The sequence below is a fragment of the Pocillopora damicornis genome, chromosome 11 (genome assembly GCF_964200805.1).
Source record: "Pocillopora damicornis chromosome 11, jaPocDami1.2, whole genome shotgun sequence".
Lineage (NCBI taxonomy): Eukaryota > Metazoa > Cnidaria > Anthozoa > Scleractinia > Pocilloporidae > Pocillopora > Pocillopora damicornis.
The window spans coordinates 12,680,729-12,689,032 of NC_142680.1; the positions used below are offsets into that span (position 1 = coordinate 12,680,729).

An 8,304-nucleotide genomic window follows, 5' to 3' on the forward strand; every position below is an offset into this window, starting at 1 on the left:
GAAATAGTTGACAAAGCGAAGGAAAGAGATCTTGTAATGATAATGGGTGACTTTAACGCAAAGATAGGAGAGAATAACAGAGGATACGAGCAGATTATGGGTAAACATGGTCTGGGGACAATAAATGAAAATGGTGAACGTTTCGCAGACTTCTGCGCAGACTGCAACCTTGTCATCGGAGGAAGCTTGTTCCCGCACAAAACAGCACACAAGGCAACATGGGTATCGCCTGACCACGTAACAGAAAATCAAATAGACCATATATGCATCTCACAGAGGTTCAGGCGATCTTTATTGGATACACGCGTCAAGAGAGGTGCAGACGCTGCATCAGACCATCACCTCCTAGTTGCCAGAGTCAGATTAAAGCTGAAGCGTAACTATCAACCACGAAATCCAAGGATAAAGTACAATGTGCACTACCTCATGGATAGTGATACAGTACAGAGCTTCCGGTTGTCGTTGTCTAACAGATTTCAGCCCCTACAAGATCTGAATATAGAGGATGAATGGAGTGACATCAAAGAGAGTATTAACAGAACATGTGTAGAAGTATTAGGGACCAGGACAGCTGAGCACAAGGAATGGATTACACCAGGAACCATGGGGTCTATCAGCAAAAGAAAACATCTGAAGGAAGAGTACAACAGAAGCAGGACAAGGAGAGAAAAGGCAGAGGCACACAAGAGGCATGAGGCAGCAAACAGTGAAGTAAAGCGTAAGATCAAACAAGATAAAAGGGAATATTATGATACCCTAGCGACGAAGGCAGAAGAGGCTGCAGCACATGGTAATATGAAGGACCTTTATGATACCACCAGGAAGTTGGCGGGTAAATTTCAACAGACTACCCAGGTAAAAATATAAGGTGGGATCCCGCCAATCCCACCTGGGATCCCATGAGTGTCCCAGGTGGGATCCCGCCTTTTTCAGGTGGGATCCCGGGTGGGATTATGGAACATCCCGCATGGGATCCCGGGTGGGATTATGGAACATCCCGCATGGGATCCCACCTGGGATTATGGAACATCCCGCATGGGATCCCGGGTGGGATTATGGAACATCCCGGGTGGGATTATGGAACATCCCGCATGGGATCCCACCTGGGATTATGGAACATCCCGCATGGGATCCCACCTGGGATTATGGAACATCCCGCATGGGATCCCACCTGGGATTATGGAACATCCCACATGGGATCCCACCTGGGATTATGGAACATCCCGCATGGGATCCCACATGGGATCCTGCCAATTGAAGTTGGGATCCCGCCTTAAATTCCTAATAGCATCCCACCTGGGAAAGCACATCCCGGGCAGGATTAAACCTAGAATCCCACCAATCCGTCTTAGGATCCTGCCTCAAATTTCAGATAGTTTCCCACCTGGGAAATCATATCCCAGGCGGGATTGCATCTGGGATCCTGCCAATCCCAGTTTAGACCCTGCATAAAATTACAGATGGCTTCCCACTTTCAGAAAAATCCTTTGAGGGATCCTGTTTATCACTGGAGACCACAGATTTATGAAATGTACTGGATAGGATATCTTAAAATTAAGAGGATAAAATTTTCTAGGTGAGCTATAGACCCCATCAATCCACTGAGGGTCCAAAACTTTCCAACTAGCTATAGAACATACTGACACCTCCAATGGGATCCCATTGTCTTACCAAGCTATTGATCATAAATGATTCAAACAGTACATGAATACACAGACTATATGTGATAAAGATCTCATAATTTATTTGCAATGAACCAGCATGTGTTTGACTTGTTTCATTAACAAATTTCTTAACCGAACATTCTTAAAGAATAACAGCAAAACTCAGCATATTACTTTTTCTTCATCATTTAAGCAGACCATCTACAGTGTAATAAGGCTCAACGTTTAAAAAAATTGGCTGTTGTGTATCAAAGAATAAAAGAAAGACAAAACCTCAATAATTCATGTTATCAAAATTTTGACAAAGGTACTGATTGAAAGTCTGCTCTCTCTTCAGTCGAATTTTTCAAAGCAAAGCAAGGTCAGAATGTTCCCAAATGTGACTAAAGTAATCTTGAAACCTTACTCATAGATTTATTTCATTGTAAAGTGTAAGCTTAGGAAACTGCAGTATGCAAGCGACCAATTCGATTCTCAGAATTATTTGAGTTTCAGTTGCGCTGAGTGTTAGGTAAGATTAATTCAAGCCGTTATTTCTATTCTTTGATAAGATTTTGATCACGTAACGAATATGGCAATTTGTACTCACCACAAACTTCTAAAAATCCTAGCTTTAAATGGCCACTCGATCGTTGTTTGAACCAGTCGATATGTCAACTGTTAATTGTCCCTTCTTTTAAGTTCACGGCGCCAACGACTTTCTTTTCATTTAAAACACTCACGCTGTTCTCGTTTTCCCATTAAACCACAATAAAACCAATCTTTAGAAGTGTTATATTAGGCAAAACAGTTGGGAAAAGAAACAACTTGAAGCAAGAGCGGTTAACCGATGAAAAGTACATTCAAAGATGAGCGCCAAATAGAGTTTTCTTTGTTTCCGATCACGGGCATGATCACGTGGACCTTTTAGCAAAGAGAATCCGCTGGCTTGACCCATTGCAGTCTCAAGAGAAGCGTGCAACATTATTCTGTCTCTTCTGACTGGTTCTCCTCTCTTAGATGGTGGATACCTTGGATTCATGTTTTGATGATGACATAAATAATGATGTGAATTCACTCTATGTAGAAATAATCGACAAGAATCGAACAAGAATGCACGATTTGTGGCCGAACGTTTTCGAGGAAAGAAAGACTCGAAACCCACTTGAGTTATGTTCACGGCGAAGGTGAGAAACAACACAAGCCAATAACATTAGGAAGTATAAGAGATACCTAGATGACCACAGTGTACCAGTACCCAAATCAACAAGGCTTGACCACAACAAGCGTTCAGCAACACGTTTCAACACAGTTAGCCATCTCGATTCCTCAGTCGGTCTTTCCAGTGAACTAGCAGTGGTGCCAACAGAGTCAAGTGCGTCTCATAACGGAGAAAACATTTGCACGAGAGACAGAAGCAACTACATGCGATTACAGGGTGCATTGGAATTCTCGTCTGCAAATGGTTATGCACAGTCCGAAGCGTTACCGAGCTTGGAAAGGGGTGGAGAGAACGAAGATACAAGGTTGTCATTTTATACTACAAGTACAATTTTATACCAGACCTACAAGGTATAGAAAAATTTTGTTGATCTCTGACACAGAGAAGAACAACAAGTAAACTTTAGAGCTGTTATTATTGAACTGTGACTTGTACTTTTCATTTGTATGTAAAGAAGGAATTGTATTTTGCACCAAAAATATAAAGAAGTAATATTTTTTAGGAGGTCCAGTGATTGGGACATTTAAGAAATTAAGTTATGAAAAGAAACTCGGTTTGTACTTCTCACTACTAACAAGTCTTGTTTTAAAAATATTTTCAGATCAGAGTTTCAAATAAAGCAAATTGAAGAAGTCATTTAAAAGGTGTATTTTCTCAAAGGGAACAGTGACCACCTCTGTCTTGTCTGCATGCCAAATATTTGCGGAGTGTGTGGATGATCCATAAGTATTGGAACTCTCACAAAAACGTTTTGTAAGAATAAAAACAGCAAAACAATATTTTCGTAGCTGGGATAAAGAATCCCAGGTGGGATATGTAAATCCCGACCAGGATCCCGGGTAGAATGCATAAGTCCCACCTCGGATCCCGGGTGGGATGCAGGAATCCCGCATTAAATGCGGGATCCCAGGTGGGATCAAATTTTCATCCCAGGTGGGAAAGGTGGGATCCCACCACCTAAGGCGGGATCCCGCCATTCCCACCTGGGATCCTGGGTGGGATTGCCGGGATCCCGCCTATATCCCGCCTGACATTTTACCTGGGTAGCAGCCAAGTAAAGGACAAAGAAGGTAATATCTTGACTAGGGAAGATGAGCAGCTTAAGCGGTGGGCACAATACTTCAATGATCTCCTCAATCGTCCTCCCCCGCCAGAACTTCCAATAATACCGGAGGCTTCAGCTGAGCTGAATGTGAACTGCGGGAAGCCATCCAAAATAGAGATTGTGCGCTCTATCAAGATGCTTAAGTCAGGGAAAGCAGCTGGCCCAGATAACATACCTCCACAGTCCCTGAAAGCTGACCCCGACCTATCAGCAGATATCCTCTATGGCTTGCTTGGAAAGATATGGGAAGAGGAGGAGATGCCCCAGGACTGGAACGAGAGCTACATTGTAAAACTGCCAAAGAAAGGTGACCGCCGGGAGTGCAAGAATTACAGAGGTATATCCTTGATGTCAGCGGCAGGGAAAGTGCTGAACAGAATTATCTTTCTTCGTCTTCAGGGGGCTGTGGATGCTACATTGAGAGATCAGCAGGCTGGCTTCAGGAAGGACCACTCCTGTATCGACCAAATAGCCACACTTAGGATAATCATTGAGCAGTCAATTGAATGGAACACTTCTCTTTACGTTAATTTCATCGACTTTGAAAAGGCTTTTGATAGCCTCGATAGAAGTGTTCTTTGGTGCCTTATGAGACACTATGGCATACCGGGGAAATTCATTCGAATCATCAAAAATTCCTATGATAAGATGACTTGCAGAGTCCTTCATGCTAGTGGATTGTCAGATAGCTTCACGGTCAACACTGGGGTCAAGCAAGGTTGTTTGATGGCATCGTTTTTGTTTCTACTTGCTATGTACTGGATCATGAAGGAAACAACTAGAGAACAGCGAAATGGGATCCAGTGGAACTTATTGGAGCAACTTGAAGATCTAAAGTTTGCTGATGATATCGCCCTGGCGTCAAGTAACAACCAACAAATGCAGGACAAAACAGCACGGCTAACAGCTAATTCCATCAAGTTAGGCCTGCATCCGAATGTGAATAAGACCAAGGTTATGAAGGTCAACTGCACCAACAACAGACCAGTTAAAGTGAGGGATACCATCTTGGAGGAAGTAACATCTTTTGTCTACCTAGGCAGTGTAGTCGGCATTGACGGAGGTTCCGATGAAGATATCAAGGTCAGGATAAACAAAGCCAGAGTAGCTTTCAATACGCTGAGGAAAGTGTGGTCCTCCCATGTCATCTCACGGAGAACCAAATTTAGAATTTTTAACACCAATGTCAAAGCAGTCCTCCTCTATGGCTCAGAAACGTGGAGAACAACTAAGCAAACGTCCCAGAAATTGCAGACCTTCGTCAATAAGTGCCTTAGGCGAATTTTAAAAATCAGTTGGACTGACAGGGTAACGAACGAGATGCTGTGGGAATTAGCAGGCGAGGAACCAATCATAACTCAGATCTCAAAGAGAAAGTGGAGATGGATAGGTCACATCCTAAGGAAACCGGCTAACAACATCACCCGGCAGGCACTACGTTGGAACCCCCAGGGCAAGAGAAAGAGGGGTCGTCCCAGGAACTCCTGGAGAAGAGGTGTAGAGTCCCAAATAAGAAACTGGGGCCACACTTGGGCCACCTTAGGAAGATTTGCCCAGGACAGAACCCGATGGAGGACGGAAGTGGTTAATGGCCTATGCTCCAACCGGAGCTAAGGGAATATATATATATCGAATCTGCACCATTTCATACTGGATCAATCTTTGACAATGCAGACACCAGGCTTTGAGTATGGCAGAAAATATACTTCAACATATGCGATGAGCATGCTCCTTGGAAACAGGTCATAGTTAGCAATAAATCTGCCATGGATAACAAATGACATTCGTTACGAGATGAATGGAAGATTTAAATTATATAAAACAGCAATCATGACAAAGAGCTCTACATCAAGACAGGAATACAAAAAGGCTAGGAATGAAGTTACTTCTGCTTTGAAGAATGCTTAAGTGTCCTTTTTTTCAAACCTGTTTATAGAAGTTGAGAAAACAGGCAAATACTGGAATTTTCTTAATAAAGCAACAAAGCCTACAAAGTGTAAAGACATTGAACCTTTGAAAAGAGAACTACTTGAAAAAAATACTTGATGACAAAGAAAAAGCATGCAGAATAAACACACTCTTTGCAACAATAGGAAACAATTTAATCAACAGTCTTCTGAATCCTGGGGATGATGAATTTCATCTTGAAATACAACAATGCCAGCCACCACAACTGGACAAATTAAAAACAGCACATGACTTTGTGCAGGAAAAGGGAAGCAGCTGACGATGAAATTGGGCTGCCCATTGGTGCTCCTTCTTGTTGCTCGTAGTGCTCTGTTGTACTTAAAGTATGTGGATCTCGGGACGAAATTTAGAAGGTCTGCAATCTGGGTAGGTGTGAGTGCTGTGTGGTCTGGTAGGCTTGGATTGTTGTTGAGTCTATGTAACATGGCCTGTACTGTTTCTTCTATAGGGACAACCCATGCAAGAAAAAATAAAAGAACATGACAGGGATATGTGAATCGCACACACTCAGAATCCCACAGTTTCAGAACATGCTAATGGCACCAAACACAAGCCGCTGTGGAATGAAACCAAGCTTCTTGACCGAGAAAGCCATTGGTAGCCAAGGTTGATTCATCGACATGAACGTTGCCAGCAAAAACTCCCACGTTATAGAAACCACCTTACATTCCTTACCGGGTGCATTAAGAATCGAATCATCCCAAGAGACCTACGAGTTCCCTCACCAGTACCCACCAAAGGCACCTGAAAAGCCATAGAACTAACGTCCTTGTGATTTCTGAGGGAATGAATACGACTGACAAGGAGAGCCATAAAAGATGTGAAGGAAGCCGAATCCAAAGAAATAAATATCAGATCACTCTCTCTGAAGATGTGAAGAGTCTACTAGAAAAGATCAGTACCAACACCCAGCGAGTCTTCAACAACACCAAACAGCGACGAAACAAAAATTTGAGAAGCTCCTCTTTCTGCAAGTCAACCTCAACACCCAACGTTGACCAAACAAACTGGGTCGTTAACCTGTCTTCCAGAACTATTAGCAATGCAGAAACCACCCTGCTCAAGAAAGGACTAAACTTCACCATTATGCCGACCAACATCCTGGCCACAGAAATAATCGTGAAGGTAGAAACAGCCATCAGACCACTCAACATGGAACAAGCCGACACATTTCGAAGAACCGTGAACAACGTATTCCAAAAGTCTCAAACAGGACCATTCCACCATGATCCTACCAGCAGACAAAGGCTGTGCAAGTGTAGTCCTTGACACAGTAACCTTCCACTCCAAGATGTCAACACTGATCAAGACCGGACAGTACAAACTCCTGCACAAAGAGCCAACAGACTGCTTGAGCCCAAAAGCCGTGGAAAAGCTACGACAACTCAAACAAAGCAGGAACATATTGGAGACCGAATACAACAAGATCAGGCCAAAGCAGAAGCAACCTCCCAGAATCTAAATTGTACCAAAAATACATGAAGCCAACGCACCCCTCAGACCCGTAGTGTCCTGTGTCAACACCCTTGCTTATGATCTATTGGGTCACCTAGCTAGAATTTTGTCTCCTCTCACAGGTAACTCTAACTACACAGTGAAGAACTCAGAAGAATTTGCAAACATAATCAGGAAAGAGACCATCCAAACAGACAAAGTAATTATATTCTTTGACGTTGAGTCACTATTCACCAATGTCCCTATAGAAGAAACAGTACAGGCCGTGTTACATAGACTCAACAACGATCTGAGCCTACCAGACTGCACAGCACTCACACCTACCCAGATTGTAGACCTTCTAAATTTTGTCCTGAGGTCCACATACTTTAAGTACAACGAAGCACTCTACAAGCAACAAGGAGCACCAATTGCCAGCGCAATTTCCACCGTAATTGCCAATCTGCATAAGGAAGCTTTCCAAGAACAAACCTTAGCTACTGCCCCAGAACCATGGAGAGTATGGAAGTACTATATAGATGACACGTTCACCATTACTTAGTTACTGGTCCTTAACATATAATAAGTGAAATTAAAAAATACAATAGAACGACCAGGAAAAACTACATCATCAGTATTGAAATACTACTCATGGGACTTGGCAAAGCATGTCGCCTTGGCAGTGTCATTAAAACATATTTTAGTTAGTAATATATACAGGTGGGTTCGCTACAAAATGTATATTTTTTCTTGTAAACAGACTTAATTATTTATCGTTATGAAATTAATTGAAATCTTACTTAAATTTAAACACTATAGAAATGGGATTGACCTCTGGGCAAAAAATAGACTATAGGACTATAGAGTTTGATATAACTCATTATGTGAGGAGACAGGACAGCAAAGAGAACTACAGAAATGGCAACCAAATT

At 42.5% G+C, this 8,304-nt stretch overlaps 1 pseudogene; it reads left to right on the forward strand.

Annotated features, from left to right (window-relative positions):
* The first annotated feature begins 6,688 nt into the window (after positions 1–6,688).
* Positions 6,689–7,934, forward strand: LOC149037606 (uncharacterized; annotated as a pseudogene).
* The last annotated feature ends 370 nt before the right edge of the window (positions 7,935–8,304 follow it).